The sequence below is a fragment of the Sapajus apella genome, unplaced genomic scaffold, assembly GCF_009761245.1.
Source record: "Sapajus apella isolate SASKATOON/1434 unplaced genomic scaffold, GSC_monkey_1.0 scaffold16, whole genome shotgun sequence".
Classification (NCBI taxonomy): domain Eukaryota; kingdom Metazoa; phylum Chordata; class Mammalia; order Primates; family Cebidae; genus Sapajus; species Sapajus apella.
The window spans coordinates 20,338,076-20,351,463 of record NW_022436956.1 but is presented as its reverse complement, the minus strand read 5'-3'; the positions used below and the strand labels follow the sequence as shown (position 1 = coordinate 20,351,463).

Here is a 13,388-nt window from a genome sequence, read left to right as displayed (position 1 = left end):
TGGGAAGGAACCCTCTTTTTGTATTATTTGGAATAATTTCAGAAGGAATGGTACCAGCTCCTCTTTGTACATCTGGTAGAATTCGGCTGTGAACCTGTCTGGACCTGGACTTTTTTTGGTTGGTAGGTTATTAATTGTGGCCTCAACTTCAGCCCTTGTTATTGGTCTGTTCAAGGTTTCAACTTCTTCCTGGTTTAGGCTTGGGAGGATGCAAGTGTCCAGGAATTTATCCATTTCTTCCAGGTTTACTGGTTTATGTGCATAGAGTTGTTTGTAGTAATCTCTGATGGTAGTTTGTATTTCTGTGGAATCGGTGGTGATGTCCCATTTTTCTTTTTTTATTACATCTTATTTGATTCTTCTCCCTTTTCTTTTTTTATTAATCTGGATAGTGGTCTATTTTGTTGATCTTTTCAAAAAACACGTCCTGAATTTTGGTTTTTTGAAGGGTTTTTTGTGTCTCTATCTCTTTCAGTTCTGCTCTGATCTTAGTTATTTCTTGTCTTCTGCTAGCTTTTGAGTTTTTTTGATCTTGCTCCTCTAGCTCTTTCAATTTTGATGATAGGCTGTCGATTTTAGACCTTTTCTTGCTTCACATGTGGGCATTTATTGCTATAAATTTCCCTCTAGACATTGCTTTAAATGTGTCCCAGAGATTCTGGTACATTGGGTATTCGTTCTCGTTGGTTTTGAAGAACATCTTTATTTCTGCCTTCATTTCATTGTTTATCCAGTCGACATTCAGGAACCAGTTGTTCAGTTCCCACGAAGCTGTGGGCTTCCGAGTTAGTTTCTTAATTCTGAGTTATAATTTGCTTGCCCTGTGGTCAAAGAGACTATTTGTTATGATTTCCACTCTTTTGTATTTGCGGAGGAGTGATTTACTTCCAATTATTTGGTCAATTTTAGAGTAGGTGCCATGCGGTGCTGAGAAGATTGCATATTCTGTGGATTTGGGGTGGAGATTTCTGTAGATGTCTATTAGGTCCGCTTGGTCCAGATCTGTGTTCAAGTCCTGGATTTCCTTGTTGATTTTCTGTCTCGTTGATCTGTCTAATATTGACAGTGGAGTGTTAAACTCTCCCACTATTATTGTGTGGGAGTCTTAGTCTCTTTGTAGGTCATTAAGAACTTGCTTTATGTAGTGTCTCAAGCCTATAATCCCAGCACTTTGGGAGGCCGAGGCAGGTGGATCATGAGGTCAAGAGATCGAGACCATCCTGGTTAACAAGGTGAAATGCTATCTCTACTAAAAAATACAAAAATTAGCTGGGCATGGTGGTGCGTGCCTGTCATCCCAGCTACTCAGGAGGCTGAGGCAGGAGAATCGCTTGAACCCAGGAGGCAGAGGCTGCGTGAGCCCAGATCGTGCCATTGCACTTCAGCCTAGGTAACAAAAGTGAAACTCCATCTCAAAAAAAAAAAAAAAAGAGCTTGTTTTATGTACCTGGGTGCTCATGTATTGGGTGGCTATATATTTAGGGTCATTAGTTCTTCTTGATGCATTGATCCTTTTACCATTATGTAATGCCCTTCTTTGTCTCTTTTGATCTTTGTTGATTTAAATTCCATTTTATCAGATATTAGGATTGCAACTCCTCCATTTTTTTGCTCTCCATTTGCTTGATAAATCTTCCTCCCTCCCTTTATTTTGGGCCTATGTATGTCCTTGCACATGAGATGGGTTTCCTGAATGCAGCACACCAATGGGTTTTGACTTTTTATCCAATTTGCCAGTCTGTGTCTTCTGATTGGGCATTTAGCCCATTTATTTACATTTAAGGTTAATATTATTATGTGTGAATTTGATCCTGCCATTTTGATGCTAGCTGGATGTTTTGTCCATTAGTTGACACATTTTCTTCATTGTGTCGATGGGCTTTACCATTTGGTACATTTTTGGAGTGGGTGGTACTGGTTGTTCCTTTTCTTGTTTGGTGCTTCCTTCAGGAGCTTTTATAAGGCAAGACTTGTGGTGACAAAATCTCTCAGCAATTGTTTGTCTCCAAAGGATTTTTTTTCTCCTTCGCTTATGAAGCTTAGTTTGGCTGGATATGAAATTCTAGGTTGAAAGTTCTTTTCTTTAAGGATGTTGAATATTGGCCCCCCACACTCTTCTTGCTTGTAGGGTTTCAGACTTCTCTTTGTGGGTAACTCAGCCTTTCTCTCTGGCTGTCCTTAGCATTTTTTCCTTCATTTCAACCCTGGTGAATCTGACGATTATATGACTTGGGGTTGCTCTTCTTGAGGAATATCTTTGTGGTGGTCTCTGTATTTCCTGGATTTGAATGGCAGCCTGCTTTGCTAGGTTGGGGAAGTTCTCCTGTGTAATATCCTGAAGAGTGTTTTCCAGCTTGGATTCATTCTCTCCATCACATTCAGGTATGGTACACCTATCAAACGTAGATTAGATCTTTCCACATAATCCCATATTTCTTGGAAGCTTTGTTCATTTCTTTTCACTCTTCTTTTTCTATTCTTGTCTTCTCTTTTTATTTCATTGAGTTGATTTTCAATCTCTGATAACCTTTATTCTGCTTAGTCAATTCAGCTGTTGAAACTCGTGTATGCTTTGAGAAGTTCTCGTGCTGTTTTTTTTAAATTATTTTTATTTTACTTTAGGTGTATACCATATCCAGCGTTTCTCCCCATGTTATCCATCCCCACCCCCTGGTGTCCCTTCCCTAACCCCCCCAACTGCCCCCAGTGTGTGATGCTACTCTCCCTGAGTCCACATGTTTTCATTGTTCAACACCTACCTATGAGTGAGAACATAGGGTGTTTTGTTTTTTGATCTTGTGTCAGTGTGCTGAGAATGATGGCTTCTAGATTCATCCAAGTCCCTACAAAGGACACAAAGTTATCATTTTTTATGGCTGTGTAGTATTCCATGGTGTATATGTACCACATTTTCTTTGTCCAGTGTAACATTGATGGGCATTTGGGTTGGTTCCAGGTCTTTGCTATTGTACACAGGGCTGCAATGAACATACATGTGCATGTGTCTTTATAGTAGAATGATTTATAGTTCTTAGGGTATATACCCAGTAATGGGATTGCTGGTTCAAATGGAATTTCTATTTCTAGATCCTTGAGTGGTTGAACTAATTTACACTCCCACCAACTGTGTGAGAGTGTTCCTAATTCTCCACATCCTCTCCAGCATCTGCTGTCTCCAGATTTTTTAATGATCGCCATTCTAACTGGTGTTAGGTAGTATCTCAAAGTAGTTTTGATTTGCATTTCTCTAATGACCAGTGATGATGAGCAGTTTTTAATATGTTTGTTGGCCTCATATATGTCTTGTTTTGAAAAGTGTCTATTCATATCCTTTGCCTACTTTTGAATGGGGTTGTTTGTTTTTACCTTGTATATCTGTTTTTGGTCTTTGTAGATTTTGGATATTAGCCCTTTGTCAGATGGGTAGATGCAAAAATTTCTCCCCATTCTGTTGGTTGCTGGTTTGCTCTAGTGATGGTTTCTTTTGCTGTACAGAAGCTCTGAATTTTAATTAGATCCCATTTGTCTATCTTGGCTTTTGTTGCCATTGCTTTTGGTGTTTTAGTCATGAAGTCCTTGCCTATCCCTATGTCCTGGATGGTTTTGCCTAGGTTTTCTTCTAGGGTTTTTATGGTGTTAGGTTTTATGTTTAAATCTTTAATACATCTGGAGTTAATTTTAGTGTGTGACGAAGGGGTCCAGTTTCTGCTTTCTGCACATGGCTAGCCAGTTTTCCCAACACCATTTATTAAACATGGAGTCCTTTCTCTATTGCTTGTTTTTGTGAGGTTTGTCAAAGATCAGATGGTTATAGATGTGCTGTGTTGCTTCTGGGGCCTCTGTTCTGTTCCACTGGTCTATGTCTCTGTTTTGGTACTAGTACCATGTTGTTTTGATTACTGTAGCCTTGTAATGTAGTTTGAAGTCCAGCAGTGCAATGCCTCTGGCTTTGTTTGTTTGTTTGTTTGTTTTTTTGCTTAGGATTGTCTTGGCCCTGTGTGATTCTATATGAAGTTTAAAGTGTTTTGTTTTGTTTTTTTCCAGTTCTGTGAAGAAGGTCATTGGTAGCTTGATGGGGATAGCGTTGAATCTATAGATTGCTTTGGGCAGTATGGCCATTTTCACGATACTAATTCTTCCTAACCATGAGCATGGAATGTTTTTCCATCTGTTTGTGTCCTCTCTTATTTCATTGAGCAGTGGTTTGTAGTTCTCCTTGAAGAGGTCCTTTACATCCTTTGTTAGTTGTATTCCTAGGTATTTTATTCTCTGTGTAGCAATTGTGAGTGGGAGTTCACTCTTGAATTGGCTCTCTGTCTGTTATTGGTATATAGGAATGCTTGTGATTTCTATACATTGATTTTGTATCCTGAGACTTTGCTGAAGTTGCTTATCAGTTTGAGAAGATTTTGGGCTGAGACGATGGGGTCTTCTAGATATACAATCATGTCATCTGCAAATAGAGACAGTTTGACTTCCTCCTTTCCTATTTGAATACCCTTTATTTCTTTTTCTTGCCTGACTGCTCTGGCTAGAACTCCCAATACTATATTGAATAGGAGTGGTGACAGAGGGCATCCTTGTCTACTGCCTGATTTCAAAGGGAATTCTGCCAGTTTTTGCCCATGTAGTATAATATTGGCTGTAGGTTTGTCATAAATTGCTTTTATCATTTTATGATACATTCCATCAATACCTAGTTTATTGAGAGTTTTTAGCATGAAGTGCTGTTGAATTTTGTTGAAGGCCTTCTCTGCATCTATTGAGATAATCATGTGGCTTTTGTCTTTGGTTCTGTTTATGTGATGGATTACGTTTATGGATTTATGTATTTTGAACCAGCCTTGCATCCCTGGGATGAAGCCTACTTGATCATGATGGATAAGCTTTTGGATGTGCTGTTGCAATCAGCTTGCCAGAATTTTATTGGAGATTTTTGCATTGATGTTCATCATGGATATTGGCCTGACGTTTTCTTTTTTAGTTTAGTCTCTGCCGGGTTTTGGTATCAGGATGATGTTGGTCTCATAAAATGAGTTAGGGAGGATTCACTCCTTTTGTATTGTTTGGTACTGTTTTAGAAGGAATGGAACCAGCTCCTCTTTTTATGTCTGGTAGAATTCGGCTGTGAACCTGTCTGGACCTGGACTTTTTTTGGTTGGCAGGCTATTGATTGCTTCCTCTACTTCAGCTCTTCTTATTGGTCTATTCAGGGTTTCAACTTCCTCATGTTTTAGTCTTGGTAGAGTACAAGTGTCCAGGAATTTATCCATTTCTTCCAGGTTTACTAATTTATGTGCATAGAGCTGTTTGTAGTAATCTCTGATGGTAGATTGTATTTCTGTGGGATCAGTGGTGATGTCCTCTTTATCTTTTTTATTGCATCTATTTGATTTTTCTCTCTTTTTTATTAGTCTGGCTAGGAGTCTACTTTGTTGATGTTTTCAAAATACCAGCTCCTGGATTTATTGATTTTTTGAAGGTTTTCTTGTGTCTCTGTCTCCTTCAGTTCTGCTCTGATCTTACTTTCTTGTCTTCTGCTAGCTTTTGAGTTATTTTGATCTTCCTCCTCTAGCTCTTTCAATTTTGATGCCAGGTGTCAATTTTAGATCTTTCCTTGTGTCTCATGTGGGCATTTATTGCTATAAATTTCCTTCTCAACACTTCTTTAATGGTGTCCCAGAGATTCTGGCAAGTTGTGTCTTCATTCTGCTTGGTTTTGAAGAGTATCTTTATTTCTGCCTTCATTGCATTGTTTATCCAGCCAACACTCAGCAAGTTGTCCAGTTTCCAAGTGTTTGTGTAAATTTGAGTGTGTTTGTTAATCCTGAGTTCTAGTGTGATTGTGCTGTGGTCTGATAGAGTGCTATGATTTCCATTCTTTTGCATTTGCTGAGGAGTGATTTGCTTCCAATGATGTGGTCAATTTTAGAGTAAGTGCAATGTGGTGCTCAGAAAAATGTATATTCTATGGATTTGGGGTGGAGTGTTCTGTACATGTCTATTAGGTCTGCTTGGTCCAGCTCTACATTCAAGTCCTGGATGTCCTTGTTAATTTTCTGTCTCATTGATCTGTCTAATATTGACAGTGGAGTGTTGAAGTCTCCCACTATTATTGTGTGGGAATCTAAATCTCATTTTAGGTCATTAAGAACTTGCTTTTTATATCTGGGTGCCCCTGTGGTGGGTGCATATGTATTTTGGATAGTTAGCTTTTCTTGCTGGATTGATCCTTTTACCATTATGTTGTTTCTTTCTTTGTCTCTTTTCATCTTTGTTGGCTTGAAGTCCATTTTGTCAGAGATTAGGATCGCAATCCCTGCTTTTTTTTTGTTCTCCATATGCTTGGTAAATCTTCTTTGATCCCTTTGAGTCTATGTGTGTCTTTGTATGTGATATGGGTTTCCTGAATACAGCACACCGATGGGTTCTGACTTTTTATCCAGTTTGCCAGTCTGTGTCTTTTGACTGGGGCATTTAAGCCATTTACATTCAATGTTAATATTGTTATGTGTGAATTTGATCTGCCATTTTGTTACTGGCTGGTTTTCTTTCCCATTAGTTGACTCATTTTCTTCATTGCATTTTTGGTCTTTGCCAACTGGTTTGCTTTTGCAGTGTCTGCTACTTGTTTCTTTCTGTGCTTAGTGTTTCTTTTAGGGCAGGTCTGGTGGTGATGAAATCTCAGTAATTGCTTGACCATAAAGGATTTTATTTCGCCTTCACTTATGAAGCTTAGTTTGGCTGGATATGAAATTCTAGGTTGAAAGTTCTTTTTTTAAGGATGTTGAATATTGGCCCCCACTCTCTTCTGGCTTGTAGGGTTTCTGCCAAGAGATCCACTGTAAGTCTGGCTTCCCTCTGTGGGTAACCTGACCTTCTCTGGCTGCTCTTAGCATTTTTTCCTTCATTTTAACCCTGCTGAATCTGACAATTATGTGCTTTGGGGTTGCTCTTCTTGAGGAATATCTTTGTGGAGTTCTATGTATTACTTGAATTTGAATGTTGGCCTGCCTAGCTAGGCTTGGGAAGTTCTCCTGGATAATATCCTGGAGTGTGTTTTCCAGCTTGGATTCTTTCTCCCCATCATATTCAGGTACACCGATCAAGCATAGATTAGGTCTTTTCACATAGTCCCATGTTTCTTGGAGGCTTTGTTCACTTCTTTTCATTCTTTTTTCTCTGGTCTTGCCTTCTCTTTTTATTTCATTGAGTTGATCTTCAATCTCTGATATCCTTTCTTCTGATTGATCGATTTGGCTGTTAAAACTTGTATTTGCTTCATGTAGTTCTCATGCTGTGTTTTTCAACTCCATCAAGTTGTTTATGTTCTTCTCTAAGCTGGTTATTCTAGTTAGCATTTTGTCTAACCTTTTTTCAAGGTTTTTGGTTTCTTTGCATTGAGTTAGAATGTGTTCCTTTAGCTCAGAAAAGTTTGTTATTATCCACCTTCTGAAGCCTGTTTCTGTCAATTCGTCGCACTCTTTCTCAGTCATATTGTGTTTAAGTGTTGTTGAGGAGTTTTGAACCCTTGAAGGAGAAGAGGTGTTCTGGTCTTTGATGGTTTCATTTTTTTTTCTACTGTTTTTTTTCCCCCATCTTTGTGGATTTACCTGGCTGTGGTGTCGGGGAGCTGCTTGATGAGATCACTTGTCTGCCTGTCAATGCACTACTGGGTTTCTAGGGACTCTTCAGGTTACTAGGGAAGCTTCCTGTGTCTTTTTTGTTTATACTGAGAGATTAGGCCCACCTCTTCTACTGACCTGTAGGTGCTGTTGGTTGGTCAAGAACGCTGTCCCATTGCTAGGGTAGGCTTCCTGTATTTTTTGTTAAAACATGTGGCCCAGTTCCACCTCTCTAATGGTGGGTTGTGCCCTTCCTCCACTGTGCTGGATCATTTGGGGTTCAGCTCAGACTGTGGCACTGGCTGTGCAACCGGCTAGAGCCAGAGCTTCAGCCCTCTGGAGTTTACCGTGGAGGGTAGGGATCCACCCAGCCACACCTGCCATCTCCCCCTTTCAGCTTCCTCTCTCTCCAGTCGTGGGGTAGGAGCCCACCATGCTGCTCTGTCCGTCCTCCTGCTTACAGCTCTCTGTCTCTCCAGGCAAGGGGAGGGGGTGATAGTCTAGGTCCACAGGCTCTCCCGGCTGGCTTTTGGGCTTATGTGTCTGTTTAGGTCTGTGCACCAATCCAGGACACCGTCCTGGATTATTATTCAACTCCATGCTTGTAATTCCTGGCGTTTGATTGGCAAAGATCCCCTGGTCTCTGTATTGCTGAGGCTGTGGGGGAAGCGCTGTATCTGGACCAGAGTGCCCGAGGCGGAGCCTCTGACTCACTGGTCAGATGCACTTTCTGGGTGAAGCAGCACCCCTCCCTGCCTTGCTCTGCCTTGCCTGGGCTTTGCTCACTGTAGGAACAGACCTGTTGAAATGTCCCTGGTACCTCGTTTGGAGAGAGGAGATCTCTGGATTTCTGCCTCTCTCTCACTGGGTGTTGTGTGCTGGAGTTGCGTCTATTCGGCCATCTTGGAGAGTCGACCCACAGTCTGGTTCTTTACAAAAAATGTTTGCTGATCCCTACATGAGCCTTTGGCAGAATTTTCCTCATGCTGTTTTTTTTTTTAAGCTCCATCAGTCATTTATATTCTTCTATAAGCTGTTTATTCTAATTAGCATCTCATCTAACCTTTTCTCTGGGTTCTTAGTTTCTTTGCATTGGGTTAGCACATGTTCTTTTAGCTCTGAGAAGTTTGTTATTACCCACCTTCTGAAGCCTGTTCCTGTCAATTTCATCAGATTCATTCTCCATCCATCTTTGATCCCTAGCTGGTGAGGAGTTGTGATCCCTTTGAGGAAGGAGAGGTGTTCTAGTTTTTAGTGTTTTCATCCTTTTTGTGCTGGCTTCTTCCCATCTTAGTGGCTTTATCTACCTGTGGTCTTTGTAGTTGGTGACTTTCAGATGGGGTCTCTGAGTGGATGTCCTTTTTGTTGATGTTGAAGCTATTTCTTTCTGCTTCTTAGTTTTCCTTCTAACAGGCCACTCTGCTGCAGGACTGCTAGAGGTCTAGCCCAGATCCTACACACCTAGGGATCACTCATGGGGGCCGTAGCACAGCAACGGTTGCTGCCAGTTTCTTCCTCTCCTATCCTTGTCCCAGAGGGTACCTGCCAGATGTCGGCCTGAGCTCTCCTTTATGAGGTATCTCTTTGGGTATACGGGGGTCAGGGAGTTGCTTGAGGAGACAGTCTGTCCCTTATAGGAGCTCAAGTGCTGTGCTGGGAGCTCTGTTGTTCTGTGAAAAGCTGCTGGGCAGGTACCTTTACGTCTGCTGCAGCAGAACTCATAACCACCTCTTTTTCCAGGTGCTCTGACCTGAAAAGTTGGCTTTATTTATAAGTTCCCGATGTGCTTGCTGCCTTTTTTCATAGATGCCCTGCCCCACACGGAGTAGTCTAGTCACAGTCTGCATGCGGAGGAAATGCTGAGCTGCCGCAGGCTCTGCCCAGTTGCTGTGTGAACTGCCTTGGTAGTGGGGGACGCCCTTCCCCCCACTGAGCCCCAGTTGAAACGGCTGCCCAGACTTGTGTGAGTTTCTGTGCGTCGACCGGGCACTGGCTGAAACTGCCGCACTGAAAACTCGTGGTGCTTTTTGGCCTGGGAATCTCCTGGTCTGTGGACAGTGAAAGCTTCTTTGGAAATGTGGTGAGCACTCACCTCTGTGCTGTTCTTGCTGGGAACTGCACTCTGGAGCTGTTCCTATTCGGCCATCGTGGTTCCTCCCCCTTGAGTCCTATTTTATGCTGTTGTTTTTAGCAGTGAAGTTTTCATCTAGCAAGATATCAGCAAACCTCATACCTAGTAAGAAGTAGGGGGTTGAATTTGTTAAATATTTATCTTTCATATTTCATCACTATTTACTTTACAGAGATAATGTGATGTCATGAATAAATACCAACATTGGAATCAGAACTCCCAGGTTCAAGTTCAAAGTCCACCAATTTTACTTGCTGTGTAATCTTGGACAAACATGTAATCTCTCTGGGTCTCAGTTTATAACACTGTTAAAAAGAAGATTAAGATACCTACCTCACAAGATTTCTGTGGGAATTAAATTTGACTAATGCAAAATTCTGTGTCTAGAATATAGTAAATGCTCAATAAATAATAAGTATCATTGTTGCTGCTGTTACAGCATTCAATACAGCTTTATAACCTATTAAGTTCTAAACTATGAAACTTAATGATTTGTATGTGAAATTATAAGAAACCATTTTGTATCTCTTGGGATCTCCTTTATTTGCAAATGAGAGAAACCCAGCTAAATGACTTTTTTTCATTCAACAAACACTGAGCACTTCTCTTTGCCAGAAGCTATTCTAGATGCTGAGGTTAATAATAGTAAAAACACAAAGTCCCTTGTTATATGATACTTACATTCTAGTTAGAAAGAGACAAAATATAAAGGAAAAAAATAAAAAGAATATCAGATTGTGATAAGATACTTAACCTAGTATACAGAGTGTTACTAAGGAATCAGAGATAACTTAGATTTAGGGGACAGAGAAGTCTTCTCTGAGGCATTGGAATGATGAAAAGAAACCAGTCATGCAAACATTCTGGGCAGAGATGAGAAAATGCAAAGGCCTTAAGGCAGAGAGCAAATTTGACAGTTTCAAGGAAAGAAGATTTAATTAAGGAAGAAGATGAGTCAGAGAGATGGACAGGGGCCAGATCATAGAGTCTTGTAAACCACGATAAGAAGCCTGGATTTTATTAATTATTGTAGAAGTTATTGTAGAAGTAATTGTAGAAAGTTAAAGCACAGAAATTGCATTATCTCATTCAGATTATAAAAAGAGTGCCCTATGTGCTGTGTGGAGTTGGAGAATGTGTTATAGGTTGTCAAGAGTAAAAGCAAGGAGACCAGTTAAGAAGCTGTTGTGATAGACCAGGATGTGAAAAAAAAGAGAAGAAAAGAAGTAGACAGATGGGAGATTATTTTAGAGGTAGAACCAGCAGGATTTGGTGATAAATTGGATGTTGGAGGTGCAAAATAGGGAGGAATCAAGGATGACGCTCAGGTTTCTGGACTGAACCACTGAAAAATGCAATTGTTCGTACTATTTACTGAGATGGGAAAGACCAGGTAGGGGATAGGGGCGGAGAGGAGAGGAGAGGGATGAGTGTTGTGTTAGACAAGTCAGAGCAAAATGACTACCAGACAGTGGAGAGTCTTTGTTGATCAGGCAGCCAGATCTATGGGTATAGAGGTAAGGGCTACATTTATAAATTTACAAGCCATCAGCATACATTACATTTAAAGCCATGAGACTAAATGAGATCACCAAGAGAGTCAATAAAGACAAGAAAATGGTTTGGGACTGAACCTTGGGGATGCCAAGATTTAGGAGTCATTTAGAAGAGGGTGATCCTGGGATAAGAGGCAATTCATTAGCCCAATAAACACTCAGTTTTGGTAAGAGTGGATCTTACCTCAGGGACAACAACATTCAAGGTCCACAGTGCCGTTGGAGTGTTGCCATCCTTCTTTGCCACTCTGGGTTCTCTCTCTCTCTCCCCCTCAATCTTTCAACTCAGTCCAATCCCATCTGTAGTCTTCATTACAGAATTTTTCTATTTGAAGGAAACATAGCCACAGGCAGCTCTGAATTTCATCTTAGAAAAAGAAAGAGTCTTCCTCCCAACTTAAGTGTGAAATATCCTATGGAAGATCACTGATTCGTCCAAGTTTGGGTCACAAGCCCATCCTTGAACCAATCACAGGCCGGGAGACCACAGTAACACAACTGATTGGCCCTGCCTAGTTCTGTGCTTCCTGGGGTCTAGCATGGACTTTCTTAAGAGGAAAGTAGCACACTTGCAGTTGCTGATAGAGTTACTGAGCCAGGCAATCTCTTATTATTTTTTTTAAATAATTATTTTTTCTTTGTTCATGCATATCAACACCTGTGATAGGCAGCCTTTTGAAATTTGAGTCTAATTCCTAATTGTAAACGTGATGTGTCTGTCTATATCTCCAAATACAGTGTGACATGACATGATGGCTTGGGTTTTAGTTCTTCCTCATTTGATATCTTTAATCAAGTTTAAATAAATACACTTTCTCTTATCTAAAGTTGAGATTGATGTACTCAACAATTATACTGGAAAGTAAAATGAGTCATTGGAAAAAAAAAGAGACAATTTTAAAAAACCCAGAGAATTAAGAACCTTCCGCAGGCACAGAACCATCTGATTCCAGGGGTGATGTGTTTACAGAGAGGCCATGGTAAAGCAGGGCCTGCAGGTCCCCAGGGTCTTCCTTGCAGATCAGTATCTCTCAAGGAAGATCAGAGGACTACTTCACCACCACCCTATCTACTCAGGGCTCTCCCGCCTCTAATAGGCTCAGCCAAGGCCAGAGGCAGGGGCCACACGGCCTTTGTCAATTGTTCTGTATGCTCAGTAATTGCCTTTTTGATTCTCGCCTGGGTCTGTTCCCATTTTTTTTTCTCTTGTGAAGAAAAAGTAATGAAATAATTTATTTCTAAACCTACACACTTCAGGGAACTAAGAAAAACTGACAACCCAAACTTACTAAAGAATGAGGATGTGAATAGCACATTTCATAATAGTGAGTTGGCCAATTTAAGATGCACACTTCAGTCCCTGTATTAGTCTGTTCTGGTTGCTATAACAGAATACCTTAGACTGGGTAACTTATAAACAGCAGAAGTTTATTTCTCACAGTTCTGGAGGCTGAGGAGCCCAAGATCAAGGCACCAGTGGTATCTGGTGAGGGTTCTTTTCCTCATAGATGGTGCCTTATAGCTGGGTCATTAAAAGGCAGAAAAGGCAAACTCCCTCAGGTCTCTTTTTTAAGGGCATTACTCTCATTTATGGAGGGCTCCATCCTCACGATCTGGTCACCTCCCAAAGGACCTCCCTTTAAAACTAGGTTTCAACATATGAATTATGGGGGAACAAACCATTCAGACCATAGCAGTCCTCCTTTATAGCTACTCTACAGAAGGGCAATTTCAGAGGTATTCAACAGGCTTTCCCTGCAATGCACCTGACTGCAGTCTGCAAACTCTAAGACCACTCACTCAGGTTGCTGTTTAAAGGTACTCCCTTTTAACTTTCGCAGAGGAAGCTCATTAAGTATCAGGGAAGATTTCTGGCCAATCCATTTCCCTCTTCTCTCTATTCCCATAGTCTGTACTGGAGAGTGTGGCCTCAAGGTTAAGAGGTTTGCTCTAGAATTTGCCAAGGTCTATGGTTTTGTCCCTTCATAGCCTTCACTGAGGAAATCATGTTATCTCCAGCAAGATTCCATGGTCTGCAGTCTTATCTTAAAAGAACATGAGATGATCAAGAGGCTG

General features: G+C 40.8%; 1 long non-coding RNA gene across 1 annotated transcript in view; it reads left to right on the top strand.

Moving 5' to 3' along the window:
* LOC116556252 overlaps positions 1 to 13,388 on the top strand; it is a 40,251-nt gene that overhangs the window by 22,048 nt on the left and 4,815 nt on the right. The window lies entirely within an intron of this gene.